Source organism: Centropristis striata, chromosome 17, assembly GCF_030273125.1.
Source record: "Centropristis striata isolate RG_2023a ecotype Rhode Island chromosome 17, C.striata_1.0, whole genome shotgun sequence".
Lineage (NCBI taxonomy): Eukaryota > Metazoa > Chordata > Actinopteri > Perciformes > Serranidae > Centropristis > Centropristis striata.
Window position 1 is genome coordinate 8,541,638 of NC_081533.1, and position 25,310 is coordinate 8,566,947.

The 25,310-nt window shown below is 42.9% G+C and overlaps 39 non-coding genes across 39 annotated transcripts; all 39 read left to right on the forward strand.

The window, feature by feature from the left end:
* The first annotated feature begins 1,351 nt into the window (after positions 1 to 1,351).
* On the forward strand, positions 1,352 to 1,433 carry trnal-aag (transfer RNA leucine (anticodon AAG)). Its single transcript has one exon. It is a non-coding gene; the product is annotated as a tRNA-Leu (tRNA).
* Positions 1,434 to 2,989: 1,556 nt separating this feature from the next.
* On the forward strand, positions 2,990 to 3,071 carry trnal-aag (transfer RNA leucine (anticodon AAG)). The gene has a single exon. It is a non-coding gene; the product is annotated as a tRNA-Leu (tRNA).
* An 851-nt stretch (positions 3,072 to 3,922) lies between these two features.
* On the forward strand, positions 3,923 to 3,994 carry trnam-cau (transfer RNA methionine (anticodon CAU)). The gene has a single exon. It is a non-coding gene; the product is annotated as a tRNA-Met (tRNA).
* Positions 3,995 to 4,304: 310 nt separating this feature from the next.
* Positions 4,305 to 4,376, forward strand: trnam-cau (transfer RNA methionine (anticodon CAU)). Its single transcript has one exon. It is a non-coding gene; the product is annotated as a tRNA-Met (tRNA).
* A 251-nt stretch (positions 4,377 to 4,627) lies between these two features.
* trnal-aag (transfer RNA leucine (anticodon AAG)) lies at positions 4,628 to 4,709 on the forward strand. The gene has a single exon. It is a non-coding gene; the product is annotated as a tRNA-Leu (tRNA).
* Positions 4,710 to 5,560: 851 nt separating this feature from the next.
* trnam-cau (transfer RNA methionine (anticodon CAU)) lies at positions 5,561 to 5,632 on the forward strand. Its single transcript has one exon. It is a non-coding gene; the product is annotated as a tRNA-Met (tRNA).
* A 310-nt stretch (positions 5,633 to 5,942) lies between these two features.
* trnam-cau (transfer RNA methionine (anticodon CAU)) lies at positions 5,943 to 6,014 on the forward strand. Its single transcript has one exon. It is a non-coding gene; the product is annotated as a tRNA-Met (tRNA).
* Positions 6,015 to 6,265: 251 nt separating this feature from the next.
* On the forward strand, positions 6,266 to 6,347 carry trnal-aag (transfer RNA leucine (anticodon AAG)). The gene has a single exon. It is a non-coding gene; the product is annotated as a tRNA-Leu (tRNA).
* An 851-nt stretch (positions 6,348 to 7,198) lies between these two features.
* trnam-cau (transfer RNA methionine (anticodon CAU)) lies at positions 7,199 to 7,270 on the forward strand. The gene has a single exon. It is a non-coding gene; the product is annotated as a tRNA-Met (tRNA).
* Positions 7,271 to 7,580: 310 nt separating this feature from the next.
* Positions 7,581 to 7,652, forward strand: trnam-cau (transfer RNA methionine (anticodon CAU)). Its single transcript has one exon. It is a non-coding gene; the product is annotated as a tRNA-Met (tRNA).
* A 251-nt stretch (positions 7,653 to 7,903) lies between these two features.
* trnal-aag (transfer RNA leucine (anticodon AAG)) lies at positions 7,904 to 7,985 on the forward strand. The gene has a single exon. It is a non-coding gene; the product is annotated as a tRNA-Leu (tRNA).
* Positions 7,986 to 8,836: 851 nt separating this feature from the next.
* On the forward strand, positions 8,837 to 8,908 carry trnam-cau (transfer RNA methionine (anticodon CAU)). The gene has a single exon. It is a non-coding gene; the product is annotated as a tRNA-Met (tRNA).
* Positions 8,909 to 9,159: 251 nt separating this feature from the next.
* trnal-aag (transfer RNA leucine (anticodon AAG)) lies at positions 9,160 to 9,241 on the forward strand. The gene has a single exon. It is a non-coding gene; the product is annotated as a tRNA-Leu (tRNA).
* An 851-nt stretch (positions 9,242 to 10,092) lies between these two features.
* On the forward strand, positions 10,093 to 10,164 carry trnam-cau (transfer RNA methionine (anticodon CAU)). The gene has a single exon. It is a non-coding gene; the product is annotated as a tRNA-Met (tRNA).
* Positions 10,165 to 10,415: 251 nt separating this feature from the next.
* Positions 10,416 to 10,497, forward strand: trnal-aag (transfer RNA leucine (anticodon AAG)). The gene has a single exon. It is a non-coding gene; the product is annotated as a tRNA-Leu (tRNA).
* Positions 10,498 to 11,348: 851 nt separating this feature from the next.
* Positions 11,349 to 11,420, forward strand: trnam-cau (transfer RNA methionine (anticodon CAU)). Its single transcript has one exon. It is a non-coding gene; the product is annotated as a tRNA-Met (tRNA).
* Positions 11,421 to 11,730: 310 nt separating this feature from the next.
* On the forward strand, positions 11,731 to 11,802 carry trnam-cau (transfer RNA methionine (anticodon CAU)). Its single transcript has one exon. It is a non-coding gene; the product is annotated as a tRNA-Met (tRNA).
* Positions 11,803 to 12,053: 251 nt separating this feature from the next.
* On the forward strand, positions 12,054 to 12,135 carry trnal-aag (transfer RNA leucine (anticodon AAG)). The gene has a single exon. It is a non-coding gene; the product is annotated as a tRNA-Leu (tRNA).
* Positions 12,136 to 12,986: 851 nt separating this feature from the next.
* trnam-cau (transfer RNA methionine (anticodon CAU)) lies at positions 12,987 to 13,058 on the forward strand. Its single transcript has one exon. It is a non-coding gene; the product is annotated as a tRNA-Met (tRNA).
* A 633-nt stretch (positions 13,059 to 13,691) lies between these two features.
* trnal-aag (transfer RNA leucine (anticodon AAG)) lies at positions 13,692 to 13,773 on the forward strand. Its single transcript has one exon. It is a non-coding gene; the product is annotated as a tRNA-Leu (tRNA).
* Positions 13,774 to 14,624: 851 nt separating this feature from the next.
* Positions 14,625 to 14,696, forward strand: trnam-cau (transfer RNA methionine (anticodon CAU)). Its single transcript has one exon. It is a non-coding gene; the product is annotated as a tRNA-Met (tRNA).
* A 251-nt stretch (positions 14,697 to 14,947) lies between these two features.
* On the forward strand, positions 14,948 to 15,029 carry trnal-aag (transfer RNA leucine (anticodon AAG)). The gene has a single exon. It is a non-coding gene; the product is annotated as a tRNA-Leu (tRNA).
* An 851-nt stretch (positions 15,030 to 15,880) lies between these two features.
* On the forward strand, positions 15,881 to 15,952 carry trnam-cau (transfer RNA methionine (anticodon CAU)). Its single transcript has one exon. It is a non-coding gene; the product is annotated as a tRNA-Met (tRNA).
* A 310-nt stretch (positions 15,953 to 16,262) lies between these two features.
* Positions 16,263 to 16,334, forward strand: trnam-cau (transfer RNA methionine (anticodon CAU)). The gene has a single exon. It is a non-coding gene; the product is annotated as a tRNA-Met (tRNA).
* A 251-nt stretch (positions 16,335 to 16,585) lies between these two features.
* On the forward strand, positions 16,586 to 16,667 carry trnal-aag (transfer RNA leucine (anticodon AAG)). The gene has a single exon. It is a non-coding gene; the product is annotated as a tRNA-Leu (tRNA).
* Positions 16,668 to 17,518: 851 nt separating this feature from the next.
* trnam-cau (transfer RNA methionine (anticodon CAU)) lies at positions 17,519 to 17,590 on the forward strand. The gene has a single exon. It is a non-coding gene; the product is annotated as a tRNA-Met (tRNA).
* Positions 17,591 to 17,900: 310 nt separating this feature from the next.
* On the forward strand, positions 17,901 to 17,972 carry trnam-cau (transfer RNA methionine (anticodon CAU)). The gene has a single exon. It is a non-coding gene; the product is annotated as a tRNA-Met (tRNA).
* Positions 17,973 to 18,223: 251 nt separating this feature from the next.
* On the forward strand, positions 18,224 to 18,305 carry trnal-aag (transfer RNA leucine (anticodon AAG)). The gene has a single exon. It is a non-coding gene; the product is annotated as a tRNA-Leu (tRNA).
* Positions 18,306 to 19,156: 851 nt separating this feature from the next.
* trnam-cau (transfer RNA methionine (anticodon CAU)) lies at positions 19,157 to 19,228 on the forward strand. The gene has a single exon. It is a non-coding gene; the product is annotated as a tRNA-Met (tRNA).
* A 251-nt stretch (positions 19,229 to 19,479) lies between these two features.
* On the forward strand, positions 19,480 to 19,561 carry trnal-aag (transfer RNA leucine (anticodon AAG)). The gene has a single exon. It is a non-coding gene; the product is annotated as a tRNA-Leu (tRNA).
* Positions 19,562 to 20,412: 851 nt separating this feature from the next.
* trnam-cau (transfer RNA methionine (anticodon CAU)) lies at positions 20,413 to 20,484 on the forward strand. Its single transcript has one exon. It is a non-coding gene; the product is annotated as a tRNA-Met (tRNA).
* A 310-nt stretch (positions 20,485 to 20,794) lies between these two features.
* Positions 20,795 to 20,866, forward strand: trnam-cau (transfer RNA methionine (anticodon CAU)). Its single transcript has one exon. It is a non-coding gene; the product is annotated as a tRNA-Met (tRNA).
* Positions 20,867 to 21,117: 251 nt separating this feature from the next.
* On the forward strand, positions 21,118 to 21,199 carry trnal-aag (transfer RNA leucine (anticodon AAG)). Its single transcript has one exon. It is a non-coding gene; the product is annotated as a tRNA-Leu (tRNA).
* An 851-nt stretch (positions 21,200 to 22,050) lies between these two features.
* On the forward strand, positions 22,051 to 22,122 carry trnam-cau (transfer RNA methionine (anticodon CAU)). The gene has a single exon. It is a non-coding gene; the product is annotated as a tRNA-Met (tRNA).
* Positions 22,123 to 22,432: 310 nt separating this feature from the next.
* Positions 22,433 to 22,504, forward strand: trnam-cau (transfer RNA methionine (anticodon CAU)). Its single transcript has one exon. It is a non-coding gene; the product is annotated as a tRNA-Met (tRNA).
* Positions 22,505 to 22,755: 251 nt separating this feature from the next.
* Positions 22,756 to 22,837, forward strand: trnal-aag (transfer RNA leucine (anticodon AAG)). The gene has a single exon. It is a non-coding gene; the product is annotated as a tRNA-Leu (tRNA).
* Positions 22,838 to 23,688: 851 nt separating this feature from the next.
* trnam-cau (transfer RNA methionine (anticodon CAU)) lies at positions 23,689 to 23,760 on the forward strand. Its single transcript has one exon. It is a non-coding gene; the product is annotated as a tRNA-Met (tRNA).
* A 310-nt stretch (positions 23,761 to 24,070) lies between these two features.
* trnam-cau (transfer RNA methionine (anticodon CAU)) lies at positions 24,071 to 24,142 on the forward strand. Its single transcript has one exon. It is a non-coding gene; the product is annotated as a tRNA-Met (tRNA).
* Positions 24,143 to 24,393: 251 nt separating this feature from the next.
* Positions 24,394 to 24,475, forward strand: trnal-aag (transfer RNA leucine (anticodon AAG)). The gene has a single exon. It is a non-coding gene; the product is annotated as a tRNA-Leu (tRNA).
* The last annotated feature ends 835 nt before the right edge of the window (positions 24,476 to 25,310 follow it).

The window sequence follows — 25,310 nt, forward strand, 5'->3', positions numbered from 1 at the left end:
AGTGACTGGCCTTCAGTGCGCATTTGGACAACATTGGTCGAAAGAAGCTGATGCAAATGGTCATGCTGTACCAATCGGTGACAACTCTTTGCCTCCAATGGAACTCTTTTGTGTATTTGAGCACTTTTCTGGGCCTACCTTTGCGATTCCTGAAGGGAGTTTAGAAAATAAGTAAAAGATTGTTACCTAACTTTGCAAACTGTGAGTTGCTCAAATTTTGGATCGCAGAGTCCCGCTGTTTGTAAAACACAGATTTTCAGGTCCCACAACCTGAATGGAAGAGCAGAGTGGTGCAGCGGAAGCTTGCTGGGCCAATAACCCAGAGGTCGATGGATTAAAACCTTCCTCTGTTAATTTCCATAACTGTGGGTTAGTCAGGGCTTGCCTGTTATGATCACATTACCGTGTAGTCACTTGTTATCTAGTGCAAACCAAGACATTGTTATTTTGATAACATTCACATCCCAGTCTGTTTATTTTATTATTGTGTGTATCTGGAACCCTCTCTTGACGTACCTTAAGGATTTGGAAGATAAGTACGAGGATGCTTACTTAACTTTGCAAAATGTGAGCTGCTCAAATCTTGATTTCACACTCTCACTATTTGTAAAAGAGGAATTTTCAGGACCCAGAATCCTCATCGAAGAGCAGAGTGGCGCAGCGGAAGCGTGCTGGGCCCATAACCCAGAGGTCGATGGATCGAAACCATCCTCTGCTAATTAGCAAAAATTTGGGCAACCTAGATCCATGCTTGCCTGACCCTTACCTTGTGTGCTCACATTACCATGTAGTCACTTGTTCTCGAGTGCAAACCAAGACATTGCTATTTTGATAACATTCACATCCCAGTCTGTTTATTTTATTATTGTGTGTATCTGGAACCTTCTGTTGACGTACCTAAAGGATTTGGAAGATAAGTACGAGGATGCTTACTTAAATTTGCAAACTGTGAGCTGCTCAAATTTTGGATTTCAGAGTGTTACTATTTGTAAAACGCAAATTTTTAGGTCCCAGAGTCTGAACCGAAGAGCAGAGTGGCGCAGCGGAAGCGTGCTGGGCCCATAACCCAGAGGTCGATGGATCGAAACCATCCTCTGCTAATTAGCAATAATTTGGGCTAGTTTACCTCCAAGCTTGCCTGAACATTGCCTTGTATGCTCGCATTAACATGTATTCACTTGGTTCCCAATAAAAACCTCTTACTTTCCACAAAACTCACATCACTTTGTTTTATACTTACTTTTTCTTCAATTGATGGCCGCTTTTTTCCTAAGCGAAACATGAACCCAAGGCACTGATTTACCCTCTCCACATGGTCGCTGATTGCAGTGATGATATTTGCGCGCTTTCAGGTAGTGTGGCCGAGTGGTCTAAGGCGCTGGATTAAGGCTCCAGTCTCTCAGGAGGCGTGGGTTCAAATCCCACCACTGCCATTTGCAATAGAAATCCATTGTGTGAATCTCAGACAAAGCTCTTATAAGAATAACTATCTGTAGCTTGGCCTTGTGCAACTCAACTTGAACTGTGAAGCAACCGGTATTACCAAACAGATAGGTGAAAACATGATTGGCTCTATGCCCACTCTCCATCAATACTGACATTGTCTTCTTTTCAGATGAGTGTGCGACAAGTGTCAAAAGTGACTGGCCTTCAGTGCGCATTTGGACAACATTGGTCGAAAGAAGCTGATGCAAATGGTGATGCTGTACCAATCGGTGACAACTCTTTGCCTCCAATGGAACTCTTTTGTGTATTTGAGCACTTTTCTGGGCCTACCTTTGCGATTCCTGAAGGGAGTTTAGAAAATAAGTAAAAGATTGTTACCTAACTTTGCAAACTGTGAGTTGCTCAAATTTTGGATCGCAGAGTCCCGCTGTTTGTAAAACACAGATTTTCAGGTCCCACAACCTGAATGGAAGAGCAGAGTGGTGCAGCGGAAGCTTGCTGGGCCAATAACCCAGAGGTCGATGGATTAAAACCTTCCTCTGTTAATTTCCATAACTGTGGGTTAGTCAGGGCTTGCCTGTTATGATCACATTACCGTGTAGTCACTTGTTATCTAGTGCAAACCAAGACATTGTTATTTTGATAACATTCACATCCCAGTCTGTTTATTTTATTATTGTGTGTATCTGGAACCCTCTCTTGACGTACCTTAAGGATTTGGAAGATAAGTACGAGGATGCTTACTTAACTTTGCAAAATGTGAGCTGCTCAAATCTTGATTTCACACTCTCACTATTTGTAAAAGAGGAATTTTCAGGACCCAGAATCCTCATCGAAGAGCAGAGTGGCGCAGCGGAAGCGTGCTGGGCCCATAACCCAGAGGTCGATGGATCGAAACCATCCTCTGCTAATTAGCAAAAATTTGGGCAACCTAGATCCATGCTTGCCTGACCCTTACCTTGTGTGCTCACATTACCATGTAGTCACTTGTTCTCGAGTGCAAACCAAGACATTGCTATTTTGATAACATTCACATCCCAGTCTGTTTATTTTATTATTGTGTGTATCTGGAACCTTCTGTTGACGTACCTAAAGGATTTGGAAGATAAGTACGAGGATGCTTACTTAAATTTGCAAACTGTGAGCTGCTCAAATTTTGGATTTCAGAGTGTTACTATTTGTAAAACGCAAATTTTTAGGTCCCAGAGTCTGAACCGAAGAGCAGAGTGGCGCAGCGGAAGCGTGCTGGGCCCATAACCCAGAGGTCGATGGATCGAAACCATCCTCTGCTAATTAGCAATAATTTGGGCTAGTTTACCTCCAAGCTTGCCTGAACATTGCCTTGTATGCTCGCATTAACATGTATTCACTTGGTTCCCAATAAAAACCTCTTACTTTCCACAAAACTCACATCACTTTGTTTTATACTTACTTTTTCTTCAATTGATGGCCGCTTTTTTCCTAAGCGAAACATGAACCCAAGGCACTGATTTACCCTCTCCACATGGTCGCTGATTGCAGTCATGATATTTGCGCGCTTTCAGGTAGTGTGGCCGAGTGGTCTAAGGCGCTGGATTAAGGCTCCAGTCTCTCAGGAGGCGTGGGTTCAAATCCCACCACTGCCATTTGCAATAGAAATCCATTGTGTGAATCTCAGACAAAGCTCTTATAAGAATAACTATCTGTAGCTTGGCCTTGTGCAACTCAACTTGAACTGTGAAGCAACCGGTATTACCAAACAGATAGGTGAAAACATGATTGGCTCTATGCCCACTCTCCATCAATACTGACATTGTCTTCTTTTCAGATGAGTGTGCGACAAGTGTCAAAAGTGACTGGCCTTCAGTGCGCATTTGGACAACATTGGTCGAAAGAAGCTGATGCAAATGGTCATGCTGTACCAATCGGTGACAACTCTTTGCCTCCAATGGAACTCTTTTGTGTATTTGAGCACTTTTCTGGGCCTACCTTTGCGATTCCTGAAGGGAGTTTAGAAAATAAGTAAAAGATTGTTACCTAACTTTGCAAACTGTGAGTTGCTCAAATTTTGGATCGCAGAGTCCCGCTGTTTGTAAAACACAGATTTTCAGGTCCCACAACCTGAATGGAAGAGCAGAGTGGTGCAGCGGAAGCTTGCTGGGCCAATAACCCAGAGGTCGATGGATTAAAACCTTCCTCTGTTAATTTCCATAACTGTGGGTTAGTCAGGGCTTGCCTGTTATGATCACATTACCGTGTAGTCACTTGTTATCTAGTGCAAACCAAGACATTGTTATTTTGATAACATTCACATCCCAGTCTGTTTATTTTATTATTGTGTGTATCTGGAACCCTCTCTTGACGTACCTTAAGGATTTGGAAGATAAGTACGAGGATGCTTACTTAACTTTGCAAAATGTGAGCTGCTCAAATCTTGATTTCACACTCTCACTATTTGTAAAAGAGGAATTTTCAGGACCCAGAATCCTCATCGAAGAGCAGAGTGGCGCAGCGGAAGCGTGCTGGGCCCATAACCCAGAGGTCGATGGATCGAAACCATCCTCTGCTAATTAGCAAAAATTTGGGCAACCTAGATCCATGCTTGCCTGACCCTTACCTTGTGTGCTCACATTACCATGTAGTCACTTGTTCTCGAGTGCAAACCAAGACATTGCTATTTTGATAACATTCACATCCCAGTCTGTTTATTTTATTATTGTGTGTATCTGGAACCTTCTGTTGACGTACCTAAAGGATTTGGAAGATAAGTACGAGGATGCTTACTTAAATTTGCAAACTGTGAGCTGCTCAAATTTTGGATTTCAGAGTGTTACTATTTGTAAAACGCAAATTTTCAGGTCCCAGAGTCTGAACCGAAGAGCAGAGTGGCGCAGCGGAAGCGTGCTGGGCCCATAACCCAGAGGTCGATGGATCGAAACCATCCTCTGCTAATTAGCAATAATTTGGGCTAGTTTACCTCCAAGCTTGCCTGAACATTGCCTTGTATGCTCACATTAACATGTATTCACTTGGTTCCCAATAAAAACCTCTTATTTTCCACAAAACTCACATCACTTTGTTTTATACTTACTTTTTCTTCAATTGATGGCCGCTTTTTTCCTAAGCGAAACATGAACCCAAGGCACTGATTTACCCTCTCCACATGGTCGCTGATTGCAGTCATGATATTTGCGCGCTTTCAGGTAGCGTGGCCGAGTGGTCTAAGGCGCTGGATTAAGGCTCCAGTCTCTCAGGAGGCGTGGGTTCAAATCCCACCACTGCCATTTGCAATAGAAATCCATTGTGTGAATCTCAGACAAAGCTCTTATAAGAATAACTATCTGTAGCTTGGCCTTGTGCAACTCAACTTGAACTGTGAAGCAACCGGTATTACCAAACAGATAGGTGAAAACATGATTGGCTCTATGCCCACTCTCCATCAATACTGACATTGTCTTCTTGTCAGATGAGTGTGCGACAAGTGTCAAAAGTGACTGGCCTTCAGTGCGCATTTGGACAACATTGGTCGAAAGAAGCTGATGCAAATGGTGATGCTGTACCAATCGGTGACAACTCTTTGCCTCCAATGGAACTCTTTTGTGTATTTGAGCACTTTTCTGGGCCTACCTTTGCGATTCCTGAAGGGAGTTTAGAAAATAAGTAAAAGATTGTTACCTAACTTTGCAAACTGTGAGTTGCTCAAATTTTGGATCGCAGAGTCCCGCTGTTTGTAAAACACAGATTTTCAGGTCCCACAACCTGAATGGAAGAGCAGAGTGGTGCAGCGGAAGCTTGCAGGGCCAATAACCCAGAGGTCGATGGATTAAAACCTTCCTCTGTTAATTTCCATAACTGTGGGTTAGTCAGGGCTTGCCTGTTATGATCACATTACCATGTAGTCACTTGTTCTCTAGTGCAAACCAAGACATTGCTATTTTGATAACATTCACATCCCAGTCTGTTTATTTTATTATTGTGTGTATCTGGAACCCTCTCTTGACGTACCTTAAGGATTTGGAAGATAAGTACGAGGATGCTTACTTAACTTTGCAAAATGTGAGCTGCTCAAATCTTGATTTCACACTCTCACTATTTGTAAAAGAGGAATTTTCAGGACCCAGAATCCTCATCGAAGAGCAGAGTGGCGCAGCGGAAGCGTGCTGGGCCCATAACCCAGAGGTCGATGGATCGAAACCATCCTCTGCTAATTAGCAAAAATTTGGGCAACCTAGATCCATGCTTGCCTGACCCTTACCTTGTGTGCTCACATTACCATGTAGTCACTTGTTCTCGAGTGCAAACCAAGACATTGCTATTTTGATAACATTCACATCCCAGTCTGTTTATTTTATTATTGTGTGTATCTGGAACCTTCTGTTGACGTACCTAAAGGATTTGGAAGATAAGTACGAGGATGCTTACTTAAATTTGCAAACTGTGAGCTGCTCAAATTTTGGATTTCAGAGTGTTACTATTTGTAAAACGCAAATTTTCAGGTCCCAGAGTCTGAACCGAAGAGCAGAGTGGCGCAGCGGAAGCGTGCTGGGCCCATAACCCAGAGGTCGATGGATCGAAACCATCCTCTGCTAATTAGCAATAATTTGGGCTAGTTTACCTCCAAGCTTGCCTGAACATTGCCTTGTATGCTCACATTAACATGTATTCACTTGGTTCCCAATAAAAACCTCTTATTTTCCACAAAACTCACATCACTTTGTTTTATACTTACTTTTTCTTCAATTGATGGCCGCTTTTTTCCTAAGCGAAACATGAACCCAAGGCACTGATTTACCCTCTCCACATGGTCGGTGATTGCAGTCATGATATTTGCGCGCTTTCAGGTAGTGTGGCCGAGTGGTCTAAGGCGCTGGATTAAGGCTCCAGTCTCTCAGGAGGCGTGGGTTCAAATCCCACCACTGCCATTTGCAATAGAAATCCATTGTGTGAATCTCAGACAAAGCTCTTATAAGAATAACTATCTGTAGCTTGGCCTTGTGCAACTCAACTTGAACTGTGAAGCAACCGGTATTACCAAACAGATAGGTGAAAACATGATTGGCTCTATGCCCACTCTCCATCAATACTGACATTGTCTTCTTTTCAGATGAGTGTGCGACAAGTGTCAAAAGTGACTGGCCTTCAGTGCGCATTTGGACAACATTGGTCGAAAGAAGCTGATGCAAATGGTCATGCTGTACCAATCGGTGACAACTCTTTGCCTCCAATGGAACTCTTTTGTGTATTTGAGCACTTTTCTGGGCCTACCTTTGCGATTCCTGAAGGGAGTTTAGAAAATAAGTAAAAGATTGTTACCTAACTTTGCAAACTGTGAGTTGCTCAAATTTTGGATCGCAGAGTCCCGCTGTTTGTAAAACACAGATTTTCAGGTCCCACAACCTGAATGGAAGAGCAGAGTGGTGCAGCGGAAGCTTGCTGGGCCAATAACCCAGAGGTCGATGGATTAAAACCTTCCTCTGTTAATTTCCATAACTGTGGGTTAGTCAGGGCTTGCCTGTTATGATCACATTACCGTGTAGTCACTTGTTATCTAGTGCAAACCAAGACATTGTTATTTTGATAACATTCACATCCCAGTCTGTTTATTTTATTATTGTGTGTATCTGGAACCCTCTCTTGACGTACCTTAAGGATTTGGAAGATAAGTACGAGGATGCTTACTTAACTTTGCAAAATGTGAGCTGCTCAAATCTTGATTTCACACTCTCACTATTTGTAAAAGAGGAATTTTCAGGACCCAGAATCCTCATCGAAGAGCAGAGTGGCGCAGCGGAAGCGTGCTGGGCCCATAACCCAGAGGTCGATGGATCGAAACCATCCTCTGCTAATTAGCAAAAATTTGGGCAACCTAGATCCATGCTTGCCTGACCCTTACCTTGTGTGCTCACATTACCATGTAGTCACTTGTTCTCGAGTGCAAACCAAGACATTGCTATTTTGATAACATTCACATCCCAGTCTGTTTATTTTATTATTGTGTGTATCTGGAACCTTCTGTTGACGTACCTAAAGGATTTGGAAGATAAGTACGAGGATGCTTACTTAAATTTGCAAACTGTGAGCTGCTCAAATTTTGGATTTCAGAGTGTTACTATTTGTAAAACGCAAATTTTTAGGTCCCAGAGTCTGAACCGAAGAGCAGAGTGGCGCAGCGGAAGCGTGCTGGGCCCATAACCCAGAGGTCGATGGATCGAAACCATCCTCTGCTAATTAGCAATAATTTGGGCTAGTTTACCTCCAAGCTTGCCTGAACATTGCCTTGTATGCTCGCATTAACATGTATTCACTTGGTTCCCAATAAAAACCTCTTACTTTCCACAAAACTCACATCACTTTGTTTTATACTTACTTTTTCTTCAATTGATGGCCGCTTTTTTCCTAAGCGAAACATGAACCCAAGGCACTGATTTACCCTCTCCACATGGTCGCTGATTGCAGTCATGATATTTGCGCGCTTTCAGGTAGTGTGGCCGAGTGGTCTAAGGCGCTGGATTAAGGCTCCAGTCTCTCAGGAGGCGTGGGTTCAAATCCCACCACTGCCATTTGCAATAGAAATCCATTGTGTGAATCTCAGACAAAGCTCTTATAAGAATAACTATCTGTAGCTTGGCCTTGTGCAACTCAACTTGAACTGTGAAGCAACCGGTATTACCAAACAGATAGGTGAAAACATGATTGGCTCTATGCCCACTCTCCATCAATACTGACATTGTCTTCTTTTCAGATGAGTGTGCGACAAGTGTCAAAAGTGACTGGCCTTCAGTGCGCATTTGGACAACATTGGTCGAAAGAAGCTGATGCAAATGGTCATGCTGTACCAATCGGTGACAACTCTTTGCCTCCAATGGAACTCTTTTGTGTATTTGAGCACTTTTCTGGGCCTACCTTTGCGATTCCTGAAGGGAGTTTAGAAAATAAGTAAAAGATTGTTACCTAACTTTGCAAACTGTGAGTTGCTCAAATTTTGGATCGCAGAGTCCCGCTGTTTGTAAAACACAGATTTTCAGGTCCCACAACCTGAATGGAAGAGCAGAGTGGTGCAGCGGAAGCTTGCTGGGCCAATAACCCAGAGGTCGATGGATTAAAACCTTCCTCTGTTAATTTCCATAACTGTGGGTTAGTCAGGGCTTGCCTGTTATGATCACATTACCGTGTAGTCACTTGTTATCTAGTGCAAACCAAGACATTGTTATTTTGATAACATTCACATCCCAGTCTGTTTATTTTATTATTGTGTGTATCTGGAACCCTCTCTTGACGTACCTTAAGGATTTGGAAGATAAGTACGAGGATGCTTACTTAACTTTGCAAAATGTGAGCTGCTCAAATCTTGATTTCACACTCTCACTATTTGTAAAAGAGGAATTTTCAGGACCCAGAATCCTCATCGAAGAGCAGAGTGGCGCAGCGGAAGCGTGCTGGGCCCATAACCCAGAGGTCGATGGATCGAAACCATCCTCTGCTAATTAGCAATAATTTGGGCTAGTTTACCTCCAAGCTTGCCTGAACATTGCCTTGTATGCTCACATTAACATGTATTCACTTGGTTCCCAATAAAAACCTCTTATTTTCCACAAAACTCACATCACTTTGTTTTATACTTACTTTTTCTTCAATTGATGGCCGCTTTTTTCCTAAGCGAAACATGAACCCAAGGCACTGATTTACCCTCTCCACATGGTCGCTGATTGCAGTCATGATATTTGCGCGCTTTCAGGTAGCGTGGCCGAGTGGTCTAAGGCGCTGGATTAAGGCTCCAGTCTCTCAGGAGGCGTGGGTTCAAATCCCACCACTGCCATTTGCAATAGAAATCCATTGTGTGAATCTCAGACAAAGCTCTTATAAGAATAACTATCTGTAGCTTGGCCTTGTGCAACTCAACTTGAACTGTGAAGCAACCGGTATTACCAAACAGATAGGTGAAAACATGATTGGCTCTATGCCCACTCTCCATCAATACTGACATTGTCTTCTTTTCAGATGAGTGTGCGACAAGTGTCAAAAGTGACTGGCCTTCAGTGCGCATTTGGACAACATTGGTCGAAAGAAGCTGATGCAAATGGTCATGCTGTACCAATCGGTGACAACTCTTTGCCTCCAATGGAACTCTTTTGTGTATTTGAGCACTTTTCTGGGCCTACCTTTGCGATTCCTGAAGGGAGTTTAGAAAATAAGTAAAAGATTGTTACCTAACTTTGCAAACTGTGAGTTGCTCAAATTTTGGATCGCAGAGTCCCGCTGTTTGTAAAACACAGATTTTCAGGTCCCACAACCTGAATGGAAGAGCAGAGTGGTGCAGCGGAAGCTTGCTGGGCCAATAACCCAGAGGTCGATGGATTAAAACCTTCCTCTGTTAATTTCCATAACTGTGGGTTAGTCAGGGCTTGCCTGTTATGATCACATTACCGTGTAGTCACTTGTTATCTAGTGCAAACCAAGACATTGTTATTTTGATAACATTCACATCCCAGTCTGTTTATTTTATTATTGTGTGTATCTGGAACCCTCTCTTGACGTACCTTAAGGATTTGGAAGATAAGTACGAGGATGCTTACTTAACTTTGCAAAATGTGAGCTGCTCAAATCTTGATTTCACACTCTCACTATTTGTAAAAGAGGAATTTTCAGGACCCAGAATCCTCATCGAAGAGCAGAGTGGCGCAGCGGAAGCGTGCTGGGCCCATAACCCAGAGGTCGATGGATCGAAACCATCCTCTGCTAATTAGCAATAATTTGGGCTAGTTTACCTCCAAGCTTGCCTGAACATTGCCTTGTATGCTCACATTAACATGTATTCACTTGGTTCCCAATAAAAACCTCTTATTTTCCACAAAACTCACATCACTTTGTTTTATACTTACTTTTTCTTCAATTGATGGCCGCTTTTTTCCTAAGCGAAACATGAACCCAAGGCACTGATTTACCCTCTCCACATGGTCGCTGATTGCAGTCATGATATTTGCGCGCTTTCAGGTAGCGTGGCCGAGTGGTCTAAGGCGCTGGATTAAGGCTCCAGTCTCTCAGGAGGCGTGGGTTCAAATCCCACCACTGCCATTTGCAATAGAAATCCATTGTGTGAATCTCAGACAAAGCTCTTATAAGAATAACTATCTGTAGCTTGGCCTTGTGCAACTCAACTTGAACTGTGAAGCAACCGGTATTACCAAACAGATAGGTGAAAACATGATTGGCTCTATGCCCACTCTCCATCAATACTGACATTGTCTTCTTTTCAGATGAGTGTGCGACAAGTGTCAAAAGTGACTGGCCTTCAGTGCGCATTTGGACAACATTGGTCGAAAGAAGCTGATGCAAATGGTGATGCTGTACCAATCGGTGACAACTCTTTGCCTCCAATGGAACTCTTTTGTGTATTTGAGCACTTTTCTGGGCCTACCTTTGCGATTCCTGAAGGGAGTTTAGAAAATAAGTAAAAGATTGTTACCTAACTTTGCAAACTGTGAGTTGCTCAAATTTTGGATCGCAGAGTCCCGCTGTTTGTAAAACACAGATTTTCAGGTCCCACAACCTGAATGGAAGAGCAGAGTGGTGCAGCGGAAGCTTGCTGGGCCAATAACCCAGAGGTCGATGGATTAAAACCTTCCTCTGTTAATTTCCATAACTGTGGGTTAGTCAGGGCTTGCCTGTTATGATCACATTACCGTGTAGTCACTTGTTATCTAGTGCAAACCAAGACATTGTTATTTTGATAACATTCACATCCCAGTCTGTTTATTTTATTATTGTGTGTATCTGGAACCCTCTCTTGACGTACCTTAAGGATTTGGAAGATAAGTACGAGGATGCTTACTTAACTTTGCAAAATGTGAGCTGCTCAAATCTTGATTTCACACTCTCACTATTTGTAAAAGAGGAATTTTCAGGACCCAGAATCCTCATCGAAGAGCAGAGTGGCGCAGCGGAAGCGTGCTGGGCCCATAACCCAGAGGTCGATGGATCGAAACCATCCTCTGCTAATTAGCAAAAATTTGGGCAACCTAGATCCATGCTTGCCTGACCCTTACCTTGTGTGCTCACATTACCATGTAGTCACTTGTTCTCGAGTGCATACCAAGACATTGCTATTTTGATAACATTCACATCCCACTCTGTTTATTTTATTATTGTGTGTATCTGGAACCTTCTGTTGACGTACCTAAAGGATTTGGAAGATAAGTACGAGGATGCTTACTTAAATTTGCAAACTGTGAGCTGCTCAAATTTTGGATTTCAGAGTGTTACTATTTGTAAAATGCAAATTTTCAGGTCCCAGCGTCTGAACCGAAGAGCAGAGTGGCGCAGCGGAAGCGTGCTGGGCCCATAACCCAGAGGTCGATGGATCGAAACCATCCTCTGCTAATTAGCAATAATTTGGGCTAGTTTACCTCCAAGCTTGCCTGAACATTGCCTTGTATGCTCGCATTAACATGTATTCACTTGGTTCCCAATAAAAACCTCTTACTTTCCACAAAACTCACATCACTTTGTTTTATACTTACTTTTTCTTCAATTGATGGCCGCTTTTTTCCTAAGCGAAACATGAACCCAAGGCACTGGTTTACCCTCTCCACATGGTCGCTGATTGCAGTCATGATATTTGTGCGCTTTCAGGTAGTGTGGCCGAGTGGTCTAAGGCGCTGGATTAAGGCTCCAGTCTCTCAGGAGGCGTGGGTTCAAATCCCACCACTGCCATTTGCAATAGAAATCCATTGTGTGAATCTCAGACAAAGCTCTTATAAGAATAACTATCTGTAGCTTGGCCTTGTGCAACTCAACTTGAACTGTGAAGCAACCGGTATTACCAAACAGATAGGTGAAAACATGATTGGCTCTATGCCCACTCTCCATCAATACTGACATTGTCTTCTTTTCAGATGAGTGTGCGACAAGTGTCAAAAGTGACTGGCCTTCAGTGCGCATTTGGACAACATTGGTCGAAAGAAGCTGATGCAAATGGTGATGCTGTACCAATCGGTGACAACTCTTTGCCTCCAATGGAACTCTTTTGTGTATTTGAGCACTTTTCTGGGCCTACCTTTGCGATTCCTGAAGGGAGTTTAGAAAATAAGTAAAAGATTGTTACCTAACTTTGCAAACTGTGAGTTGCTCAAATTTTGGATCGCAGAGTCCCGCTGTTTGTAAAACACAGATTTTCAGGTCCCACAACCTGAATGAAAGAGCAGAGTGGTGCAGCGGAAGCTTGCTGGGCCAATAACCCAGAGGTCGATGGATTAAAACCTTCCTCTGTTAATTTCCATAACTGTGGGTTAGTCAGGGCTTGCCTGTTATGATCACATTACCGTGTAGTCACTTGTTATCTAGTGCAAACCAAGACATTGTTATTTTGATAACATTCACATCCCAGTCTGTTTATTTTATTATTGTGTGTATCTGGAACCCTCTCTTGACGTACCTTAAGGATTTGGAAGATAAGTACGAGGATGCTTACTTAACTTTGCAAAATGTGAGCTGCTCAAATCTTGATTTCACACTCTCACTATTTGTAAAAGAGGAATTTTCAGGACCCAGAATCCTCATCGAAGAGCAGAGTGGCGCAGCGGAAGCGTGCTGGGCCCATAACCCAGAGGTCGATGGATCGAAACCATCCTCTGCTAATTAGCAAAAATTTGGGCAACCTAGATCCATGCTTGCCTGACCCTTACCTTGTGTGCTCACATTACCATGTAGTCACTTGTTCTCGAGTGCATACCAAGACATTGCTATTTTGATAACATTCACATCCCAGTCTGTTTATTTTATTATTGTGTGTATCTGGAACCTTCTGTTGACGTACCTAAAGGATTTGGAAGATAAGTACGAGGATGCTTACTTAAATTTGCAAACTGTGAGCTGCTCAAATTTTGGATTTCAGAGTGTTACTATTTGTAAAACGCAAATTTTTAGGTCCCAGAGTCTGAACCGAAGAGCAGAGTGGCGCAGCGGAAGCGTGCTGAGCCCATAACCCAGAGGTCGATGGATCGAAACCATCCTCTGCTAATTAGCAATAATTTGGGCTAGTTTACCTCCAAGCTTGCCTGAACATTGCCTTGTATGCTCGCATTAACATGTATTCACTTGGTTCCCAATAAAAACCTCTTACTTTCCACAAAACTCACATCACTTTGTTTTATACTTACTTTTTCTTCAATTGATGGCCGCTTTTTTCCTAAGCGAAACATGAACCCAAGGCACTGATTTACCCTCTCCACATGGTCGCTGATTGCAGTCATGATATTTGCGCGTTTTCAAGTAGTGTGGCCGAGTGGTCTAAGGCGCTGGATTAAGGCTCCAGTCTCTCAGGAGGCGTGGGTTCAAATCCCACCACTGCCATTTGCAATAGAAATCCATTGTGTGAATCTCAGACAAAGCTCTTATAAGAATAACTATCTGTAGCTTGGCCTTGTGCAACTCAACTTGAACTGTGAAGCAACCGGTATTACCAAACAGATAGGTGAAAACATGATTGGCTCTATGCCCACTCTCCATCAATACTGACATTGTCTTCTTTTCAGATGAGTGTGCGACAAGTGTCAAAAGTGACTGGCCTTCAGTGCGCATTTGGACAACATTGGTCGAAAGAAGCTGATGCAAATGGTGATGCTGTACCAATCGGTGACAACTCTTTGCCTCCAATGGAACTCTTTTGTGTATTTGAGCACTTTTCTGGGCCTACCTTTGCGATTCCTGAAGGGAGTTTAGAAAATAAGTAAAAGATTGTTACCTAACTTTGCAAACTGTGAGTTGCTCAAATTTTGGATCGCAGAGTCCCGCTGTTTGTAAAACACAGATTTTCAGGTCCCACAACCTGAATGGAAGAGCAGAGTGGTGCAGCGGAAGCTTGCTGGGCCAATAACCCAGAGGTCGATGGATTAAAACCTTCCTCTGTTAATTTCCATAACTGTGGGTTAGTCAGGGCTTGCCTGTTATGATCACATTACCGTGTAGTCACTTGTTATCTAGTGCAAACCAAGACATTGTTATTTTGATAACATTCACATCCCAGTCTGTTTATTTTATTATTGTGTGTATCTGGAACCCTCTCTTGACGTACCTTAAGGATTTGGAAGATAAGTACGAGGATGCTTACTTAACTTTGCAAAATGTGAGCTGCTCAAATCTTGATTTCACACTCTCACTATTTGTAAAAGAGGAATTTTCAGGACCCAGAATCCTCATCGAAGAGCAGAGTGGCGCAGCGGAAGCGTGCTGGGCCCATAACCCAGAGGTCGATGGATCGAAACCATCCTCTGCTAATTAGCAATAATTTGGGCTAGTTTACCTCCAAGCTTGCCTGAACATTGCCTTGTATGCTCACATTAACATGTATTCACTTGGTTCCCAATAAAAACCTCTTATTTTCCACAAAACTCACATCACTTTGTTTTATACTTACTTTTTCTTCAATTGATGGCCGCTTTTTTCCTAAGCGAAACATGAACCCAAGGCACTGATTTACCCTCTCCACATGGTCGCTGATTGCAGTCATGATATTTGCGCGCTTTCAGGTAGCGTGGCCGAGTGGTCTAAGGCGCTGGATTAAGGCTCCAGTCTCTCAGGAGGCGTGGGTTCAAATCCCACCACTGCCATTTGCAATAGAAATCCATTGTGTGAATCTCAGACAAAGCTCTTATAAGAATAACTATCTGTAGCTTGGCCTTGTGCAACTCAACTTGAACTGTGAAGCAACCGGTATTACCAAACAGATAGGTGAAAACATGATTGGCTCTATGCCCACTCTCCATCAATACTGACATTGTCTTCTTTTCAGATGAGTGTGCGACAAGTGTCAAAAGTGACTGGCCTTCAGTGCGCATTTGGACAACATTGGTCGAAAGAAGCTGATGCAAATGGTGATGCTGTACCAATCGGTGACAACTCTTTGCCTCCAATGGAACTCTTTTGTGTATTTGAGCACTTTTCTGGGCCTACCTTTGCGATTCCTGAAGGGAGTTTAGAAAATAAGTAAAAGATTGTTACCTAACTTTGCAAACTGTGAGTTGCTCAAATTTTGGATCGCAGAGTCCCGCTGTTTGTAAAACACAGATTTTCAGGTCCCACAACCTGAATGGAAGAGCAGAGTGGTGCAGCGGAAGCTTGCTGGGCCAATAACCCAGAGGTCGATGGATTAAAACCTTCCTCTGTTAATTTCCATAACTGTGGGTTAGTCAGGGCTTGCCTGTTATGATCACATTACCGTGTAGTCACTTGTTATCTAGTGCAAACCAAGACATTGTTATTTTGATAACATTCACATCCCAGTCTGTTTATTTTATTATTGTGTGTATCTGGAACCCTCTCTTGACGTACCTTAAGGATTTGGAAGATAAGTACGAGGATGCTTACTTAACTTTGCAAAATGTGAGCTGCTCAAATCTTGATTTCACACTCTCACTATTTGTAAAAGAGGAATTTTCAGGACCCAGAATCCTCATCGAAGAGCAGAGTGGCGCAGCGGAAGCGTGCTGGGCCCATAACCCAGAGGTCGATGGATCGAAACCATCCTCTGCTAATTAGCAAAAATTTGGGCAACCTAGATCCATGCTTGCCTGACCCTTACCTTGTGTGCTCACATTACCATGTAGTCACTTGTTCTCGAGTGCATACCAAGACATTGCTATTTTGATAACATTCACATCCCACTCTGTTTATTTTATTATTGTGTGTATCTGGAACCTTCTGTTGACGTACCTAAAGGATTTGGAAGATAAGTACGAGGATGCTTACTTAAATTTGCAAACTGTGAGCTGCTCAAATTTTGGATTTCAGAGTGTTACTATTTGTAAAATGCAAATTTTCAGGTCCCAGCGTCTGAACCGAAGAGCAGAGTGGCGCAGCGGAAGCGTGCTGGGCCCATAACCCAGAGGTCGATGGATCGAAACCATCCTCTGCTAATTAGCAATAATTTGGGCTAGTTTACCTCCAAGCTTGCCTGAACATTGCCTTGTATGCTCGCATTAACATGTATTCACTTGGTTCCCAATAAAAACCTCTTACTTTCCACAAAACTCACATCACTTTGTTTTATACTTACTTTTTCTTCAATTGATGGCCGCTTTTTTCCTAAGCGAAACATGAACCCAAGGCACTGGTTTACCCTCTCCACATGGTCGCTGATTGCAGTCATGATATTTGTGCGCTTTCAGGTAGTGTGGCCGAGTGGTCTAAGGCGCTGGATTAAGGCTCCAGTCTCTCAGGAGGCGTGGGTTCAAATCCCACCACTGCCATTTGCAATAGAAATCCATTGTGTGAATTTCAGACAAAGCTCTTATAAGAATAACTATCTGTAGCTTGGCCTTGTGCAACTCAACTTGAACTGTGAAGCAACCGGTATTACCAAACAGATAGGTGAAAACATGATTGGCTCTATGCCCACTCTCCATCAATACTGACATTGTCTTCTTTTCAGATGAGTGTGCGACAAGTGTCAAAAGTGACTGGCCTTCAGTGCGCATTTGGACAACATTGGTCGAAAGAAGCTGATGCAAATGGTGATGCTGTACCAATCGGTGACAACTCTTTGCCTCCAATGGAACTCTTTTGTGTATTTGAGCACTTTTCTGGGCCTACCTTTGCGATTCCTGAAGGGAGTTTAGAAAATAAGTAAAAGATTGTTACCTAACTTTGCAAACTGTGAGTTGCTCAAATTTTGGATCGCAGAGTCCCGCTGTTTGTAAAACACAGATTTTCAGGTCCCACAACCTGAATGGAAGAGCAGAGTGGTGCAGCGGAAGCTTGCTGGGCCAATAACCCAGAGGTCGATGGATTAAAACCTTCCTCTGTTAATTTCCATAACTGTGGGTTAGTCAGGGCTTGCCTGTTATGATCACATTACCGTGTAGTCACTTGTTATCTAGTGCAAACCAAGACATTGTTATTTTGATAACATTCACATCCCAGTCTGTTTATTTTATTATTGTGTGTATCTGGAACCCTCTCTTGACGTACCTTAAGGATTTGGAAGATAAGTACGAGGATGCTTACTTAACTTTGCAAAATGTGAGCTGCTCAAATCTTGATTTCACACTCTCACTATTTGTAAAAGAGGAATTTTCAGGACCCAGAATCCTCATCGAAGAGCAGAGTGGCGCAGCGGAAGCGTGCTGGGCCCATAACCCAGAGGTCGATGGATCGAAACCATCCTCTGCTAATTAGCAAAAATTTGGGCAACCTAGATCCATGCTTGCCTGACCCTTACCTTGTGTGCTCACATTACCATGTAGTCACTTGTTCTCGAGTGCAAACCAAGACATTGCTATTTTGATAACATTCACATCCCAGTCTGTTTATTTTATTATTGTGTGTATCTGGAACCTTCTGTTGACGTACCTAAAGGATTTGGAAGATAAGTACAAGGATGCTTACTTAAATTTGCAAACTGTGAGCTGCTCAAATTTTGGATTTCAGAGTGTTACTATTTGTAAAATGCAAATTTTCAGGTCCCAGCGTCTGAACCGAAGAGCAGAGTGGCGCAGCGGAAGCGTGCTGGGCCCATAACCCAGAGGTCGATGGATCGAAACCATCCTCTGCTAATTAGCAATAATTTGGGCTAGTTTACCTCCAAGCTTGCCTGAACATTGCCTTGTATGCTCGCATTAACATGTATTCACTTGGTTCCCAATAAAAACCTCTTACTTTCCACAAAACTCACATCACTTTGTTTTATACTTACTTTTTCTTCAATTGATGGCCGCTTTTTTCCTAAGCGAAACATGAACCCAAGGCACTGGTTTACCCTCTCCACATGGTCGCTGATTGCAGTCATGATATTTGTGCGCTTTCAGGTAGTGTGGCCGAGTGGTCTAAGGCGCTGGATTAAGGCTCCAGTCTCTCAGGAGGCGTGGGTTCAAATCCCACCACTGCCATTTGCAATAGAAATCCATTGTGTGAATCTCAGACAAAGCTCTTATAAGAATAACTATCTGTAGCTTGGCCTTGTGCAACTCAACTTGAACTGTGAAGCAACCGGTATTACCAAACAGATAGGTGAAAACATGATTGGCTCTATGCCCACTCTCCATCAATACTGACATTGTCTTCTTTTCAGATGAGTGTGCGACAAGTGTCAAAAGTGACTGGCCTTCAGTGCGCATTTGGACAACATTGGTCGAAAGAAGCTGATGCAAATGGTGATGCTGTACCAATCGGTGACAACTCTTTGCCTCCAATGGAACTCTTTTGTGTATTTGAGCACTTTTCTGGGCCTACCTTTGCGATTCCTGAAGGGAGTTTAGAAAATAAGTAAAAGATTGTTACCTAACTTTGCAAACTGTGAGTTGCTCAAATTTTGGATCGCAGAGTCCCGCTGTTTGTAAAACACAGATTTTCAGGTCCCACAACCTGAATGGAAGAGCAGAGTGGTGCAGCGGAAGCTTGCTGGGCCAATAACCCAGAGGTCGATGGATTAAAACCTTCCTCTGTTAATTTCCATAACTGTGGGTTAGTCAGGGCTTGCCTGTTATGATCACATTACCGTGTAGTCACTTGTTATCTAGTGCAAACCAAGACATTGTTATTTTGATAACATTCACATCCCAGTCTGTTTATTTTATTATTGTGTGTATCTGGAACCCTCTCTTGACGTACCTTAAGGATTTGGAAGATAAGTACGAGGATGCTTACTTAACTTTGCAAAATGTGAGCTGCTCAAATCTTGATTTCACACTCTCACTATTTGTAAAAGAGGAATTTTCAGGACCCAGAATCCTCATCGAAGAGCAGAGTGGCGCAGCGGAAGCGTGCTGGGCCCATAACCCAGAGGTCGATGGATCGAAACCATCCTCTGCTAATTAGCAATAATTTGGGCTAGTTTACCTCCAAGCTTGCCTGAACATTGCCTTGTATGCTCACATTAACATGTATTCACTTGGTTCCCAATAAAAACCTCTTATTTTCCACAAAACTCACATCACTTTGTTTTATACTTACTTTTTCTTCAATTGATGGCCGCTTTTTTCCTAAGCGAAACATGAACCCAAGGCACTGATTTACCCTCTCCACATGGTCGCTGATTGCAGTCATGATATTTGCGCGCTTTCAGGTAGCGTGGCCGAGTGGTCTAAGGCGCTGGATTAAGGCTCCAGTCTCTCAGGAGGCGTGGGTTCAAATCCCACCACTGCCATTTGCAATAGAAATCCATTGTGTGAATCTCAGACAAAGCTCTTATAAGAATAACTATCTGTAGCTTGGCCTTGTGCAACTCAACTTGAACTGTGAAGCAACCGGTATTACCAAACAGATAGGTGAAAACATGATTGGCTCTATGCCCACTCTCCATCAATACTGACATTGTCTTCTTTTCAGATGAGTGTGCGACAAGTGTCAAAAGTGACTGGCCTTCAGTGCGCATTTGGACAACATTGGTCGAAAGAAGCTGATGCAAATGGTGATGCTGTACCAATCGGTGACAACTCTTTGCCTCCAATGGAACTCTTTTGTGTATTTGAGCACTTTTCTGGGCCTACCTTTGCGATTCCTGAAGGGAGTTTAGAAAATAAGTAAAAGATTGTTACCTAACTTTGCAAACTGTGAGTTGCTCAAATTTTGGATCGCAGAGTCCCGCTGTTTGTAAAACACAGATTTTCAGGTCCCACAACCTGAATGGAAGAGCAGAGTGGTGCAGCGGAAGCTTGCTGGGCCAATAACCCAGAGGTCGATGGATTAAAACCTTCCTCTGTTAATTTCCATAACTGTGGGTTAGTCAGGGCTTGCCTGTTATGATCACATTACCGTGTAGTCACTTGTTATCTAGTGCAAACCAAGACATTGTTATTTTGATAACATTCACATCCCAGTCTGTTTATTTTATTATTGTGTGTATCTGGAACCCTCTCTTGACGTACCTTAAGGATTTGGAAGATAAGTACGAGGATGCTTACTTAACTTTGCAAAATGTGAGCTGCTCAAATCTTGATTTCACACTCTCACTATTTGTAAAAGAGGAATTTTCAGGACCCAGAATCCTCATCGAAGAGCAGAGTGGCGCAGCGGAAGCGTGCTGGGCCCATAACCCAGAGGTCGATGGATCGAAACCATCCTCTGCTAATTAGCAAAAATTTGGGCAACCTAGATCCATGCTTGCCTGACCCTTACCTTGTGTGCTCACATTACCATGTAGTCACTTGTTCTCGAGTGCAAACCAAGACATTGCTATTTTGATAACATTCACATCCCAGTCTGTTTATTTTATTATTGTGTGTATCTGGAACCTTCTGTTGACGTACCTAAAGGATTTGGAAGATAAGTACAAGGATGCTTACTTAAATTTGCAAACTGTGAGCTGCTCAAATTTTGGATTTCAGAGTGTTACTATTTGTAAAATGCAAATTTTCAGGTCCCAGCGTCTGAACCGAAGAGCAGAGTGGCGCAGCGGAAGCGTGCTGGGCCCATAACCCAGAGGTCGATGGATCGAAACCATCCTCTGCTAATTAGCAATAATTTGGGCTAGTTTACCTCCAAGCTTGCCTGAACATTGCCTTGTATGCTCGCATTAACATGTATTCACTTGGTTCCCAATAAAAACCTCTTACTTTCCACAAAACTCACATCACTTTGTTTTATACTTACTTTTTCTTCAATTGATGGCCGCTTTTTTCCTAAGCGAAACATGAACCCAAGGCACTGGTTTACCCTCTCCACATGGTCGCTGATTGCAGTCATGATATTTGTGCGCTTTCAGGTAGTGTGGCCGAGTGGTCTAAGGCGCTGGATTAAGGCTCCAGTCTCTCAGGAGGCGTGGGTTCAAATCCCACCACTGCCATTTGCAATAGAAATCCATTGTGTGAATCTCAGACAAAGCTCTTATAAGAATAACTATCTGTAGCTTGGCCTTGTGCAACTCAACTTGAACTGTGAAGCAACCGGTATTACCAAACAGATAGGTGAAAACATGATTGGCTCTATGCCCACTCTCCATCAATACTGACATTGTCTTCTTTTCAGATGAGTGTGCGACAAGTGTCAAAAGTGACTGGCCTTCAGTGCGCATTTGGACAACATTGGTCGAAAGAAGCTGATGCAAATGGTGATGCTGTACCAATCGGTGACAACTCTTTGCCTCCAATGGAACTCTTTTGTGTATTTGAGCACTTTTCTGGGCCTACCTTTGCGATTCCTGAAGGGAGTTTAGAAAATAAGTAAAAGATTGTTACCTAACTTTGCAAACTGTGAGTTGCTCAAATTTTGGATCGCAGAGTCCCGCTGTTTGTAAAACACAGATTTTCAGGTCCCACAACCTGAATGGAAGAGCAGAGTGGTGCAGCGGAAGCTTGCTGGGCCAATAACCCAGAGGTCGATGGATTAAAACCTTCCTCTGTTAATTTCCATAACTGTGGGTTAGTCAGGGCTTGCCTGTTATGATCACATTACCGTGTAGTCACTTGTTATCTAGTGCAAACCAAGACATTGTTATTTTGATAACATTCACATCCCAGTCTGTTTATTTTATTATTGTGTGTATCTGGAACCCTCTCTTGACGTACCTTAAGGATTTGGAAGATAAGTACGAGGATGCTTACTTAACTTTGCAAAATGTGAGCTGCTCAAATCTTGATTTCACACTCTCACTATTTGTAAAAGAGGAATTTTCAGGACCCAGAATCCTCATCGAAGAGCAGAGTGGCGCAGCGGAAGCGTGCTGGGCCCATAACCCAGAGGTCGATGGATCGAAACCATCCTCTGCTAATTAGCAAAAATTTGGGCAACCTAGATCCATGCTTGCCTGACCCTTACCTTGTGTGCTCACATTACCATGTAGTCACTTGTTCTCGAGTGCAAACCAAGACATTGCTATTTTGATAACATTCACATCCCACTCTGTTTATTTTATTATTGTGTGTATCTGGAACCTTCTGTTGACGTACCTAAAGGATTTGGAAGATAAGTACGAGGATGCTTACTTAAATTTGCAAACTGTGAGCTGCTCAAATTTTGGATTTCAGAGTGTTACTATTTGTAAAATGCAAATTTTCAGGTCCCAGCGTCTGAACCGAAGAGCAGAGTGGCGCAGCGGAAGCGTGCTGGGCCCATAACCCAGAGGTCGATGGATCGAAACCATCCTCTGCTAATTAGCAATAATTTGGGCTAGTTTACCTCCAAGCTTGCCTGAACATTGCCTTGTATGCTCGCATTAACATGTATTCACTTGGTTCCCAATAAAAACCTCTTACTTTCCACAAAACTCACATCACTTTGTTTTATACTTACTTTTTCTTCAATTGATGGCCGCTTTTTTCCTAAGCGAAACATGAACCCAAGGCACTGGTTTACCCTCTCCACATGGTCGCTGATTGCAGTCATGATATTTGCGCGCTTTCAGGTAGCGTGGCCGAGTGGTCTAAGGCGCTGGATTAAGGCTCCAGTCTCTCAGGAGGCGTGGGTTCAAATCCCACCACTGCCATTTGCAATAGAAATCCATTGTGTGAATCTCAGACAAAGCTCTTATAAGAATAACTATCTGTAGCTTGGCCTTGTGCAACTCAACTTGAACTGTGAAGCAACCGGTATTACCAAACAGATAGGTGAAAACATGATTGGCTCTATGCCCACTCTCCATCAATACTGACATTGTCTTCTTTTCAGATGAGTGTGCGACAAGTGTCAAAAGTGACTGGCCTTCAGTGCGCATTTGGACAACATTGGTCGAAAGAAGCTGATGCAAATGGTGATGCTGTACCAATCGGTGACAACTCTTTGCCTCCAATGGAACTCTTTTGTGTATTTGAGCACTTTTCTGGGCCTACCTTTGCGATTCCTGAAGGGAGTTTAGAAAATAAGTAAAAGATTGTTACCTAACTTTGCAAACTGTGAGTTGCTCAAATTTTGGATCGCAGAGTCCCGCTGTTTGTAAAACACAGATTTTCAGGTCCCACAACCTGAATGGAAGAGCAGAGTGGTGCAGCGGAAGCTTGCTGGGCCAATAACCCAGAGGTCGATGGATTAAAACCTTCCTCTGTTAATTTCCATAACTGTGGGTTAGTCAGGGCTTGCCTGTTATGATCACATTACCGTGTAGTCACTTGTTATCTAGTGCAAACCAAGACATTGTTATTTTGATAACATTCACATCCCAGTCTGTTTATTTTATTATTGTGTGTATCTGGAACCCTCTCTTGACGTACCTTAAGGATTTGGAAGATAAGTACGAGGATGCTTACTTAACTTTGCAAAATGTGAGCTGCTCAAATCTTGATTTCACACTCTCACTATTTGTAAAAGAGGAATTTTCAGGACCCAGAATCTTCATCGAAGAGCAGAGTGGCGCAGCGGAAGCGTGCTGGGCCCATAACCCAGAGGTCGATGGATCGAAACCATCCTCTGCTAATTAGCAAAAATTTGGGCAACCTAGATCCATGCTTGCCTGACCCTTACCTTGTGTGCTCACATTACCATGTAGTCACTTGTTCTCGAGTGCATACCAAGACATTGCTATTTTGATAACATTCACATCCCACTCTGTTTATTTTATTATTGTGTGTATCTGGAACCTTCTGTTGACGTACCTAAAGGATTTGGAAGATAAGTACGAGGATGCTTACTTAAATTTGCAAACTGTGAGCTGCTCAAATTTTGGATTTCAGAGTGTTACTATTTGTAAAATGCAAATTTTCAGGTCCCAGCGTCTGAACCGAAGAGCAGAGTGGCGCAGCGGAAGCGTGCTGGGCCCATAACCCAGAGGTCGATGGATCGAAACCATCCTCTGCTAATTAGCAATAATTTGGGCTAGTTTACCTCCAAGCTTGCCTGAACATTGCCTTGTATGCTCGCATTAACATGTATTCACTTGGTTCCCAATAAAAACCTCTTACTTTCCACAAAACTCACATCACTTTGTTTTATACTTACTTTTTCTTCAATTGATGGCCGCTTTTTTCCTAAGCGAAACATGAACCCAAGGCACTGGTTTACCCTCTCCACATGGTCGCTGATTGCAGTCATGATATTTGTGCGCTTTCAGGTAGTGTGGCCGAGTGGTCTAAGGCGCTGGATTAAGGCTCCAGTCTCTCAGGAGGCGTGGGTTCAAATCCCACCACTGCCATTTGCAATAGAAATCCATTGTGTGAATCTCAGACAAAGCTCTTATAAGAATAACTATCTGTAGCTTGGCCTTGTGCAACTCAACTTGAACTGTGAAGCAACCTGTATTACCAAACAGATAGGTGAAAACATGATTGGCTCTATGCCCACTCTCCATCAATACTGACATTGTCTTCTTTTCAGATGAGTGTGCGACAAGTGTCAAAAGTGACTGGCCTTCAGTGCGCATTTGGACAACATTGGTCGAAAGAAGCTGATGCAAATGGTGATGCTGTACCAATCGGTGACAACTCTTTGCCTCCAATGGAACTCTTTTGTGTATTTGAGCACTTTTCTGGGCCTACCTTTGCGATTCCTGAAGGGAGTTTAGAAAATAAGTAAAAGATTGTTACCTAACTTTGCAAACTGTGAGTTGCTCAAATTTTGGATCGCAGAGTCCCGCTGTTTGTAAAACACAGATTTTCAGGTCCCACAACCTGAATGGAAGAGCAGAGTGGTGCAGCGGAAGCTTGCTGGGCCAATAACCCAGAGGTCGATGGATTAAAACCTTCCTCTGTTAATTTCCATAACTGTGGGTTAGTCAGGGCTTGCCTGTTATGATCACATTACCGTGTAGTCACTTGTTATCTAGTGCAAACCAAGACATTGTTATTTTGATAACATTCACATCCCAGTCTGTTTATTTTATTATTGTGTGTATCTGGAACCCTCTCTTGACGTACCTTAAGGATTTGGAAGATAAGTACGAGGATGCTTACTTAACTTTGCAAAATGTGAGCTGCTCAAATCTTGATTTCACACTCTCACTATTTGTAAAAGAGGAATTTTCAGGACCC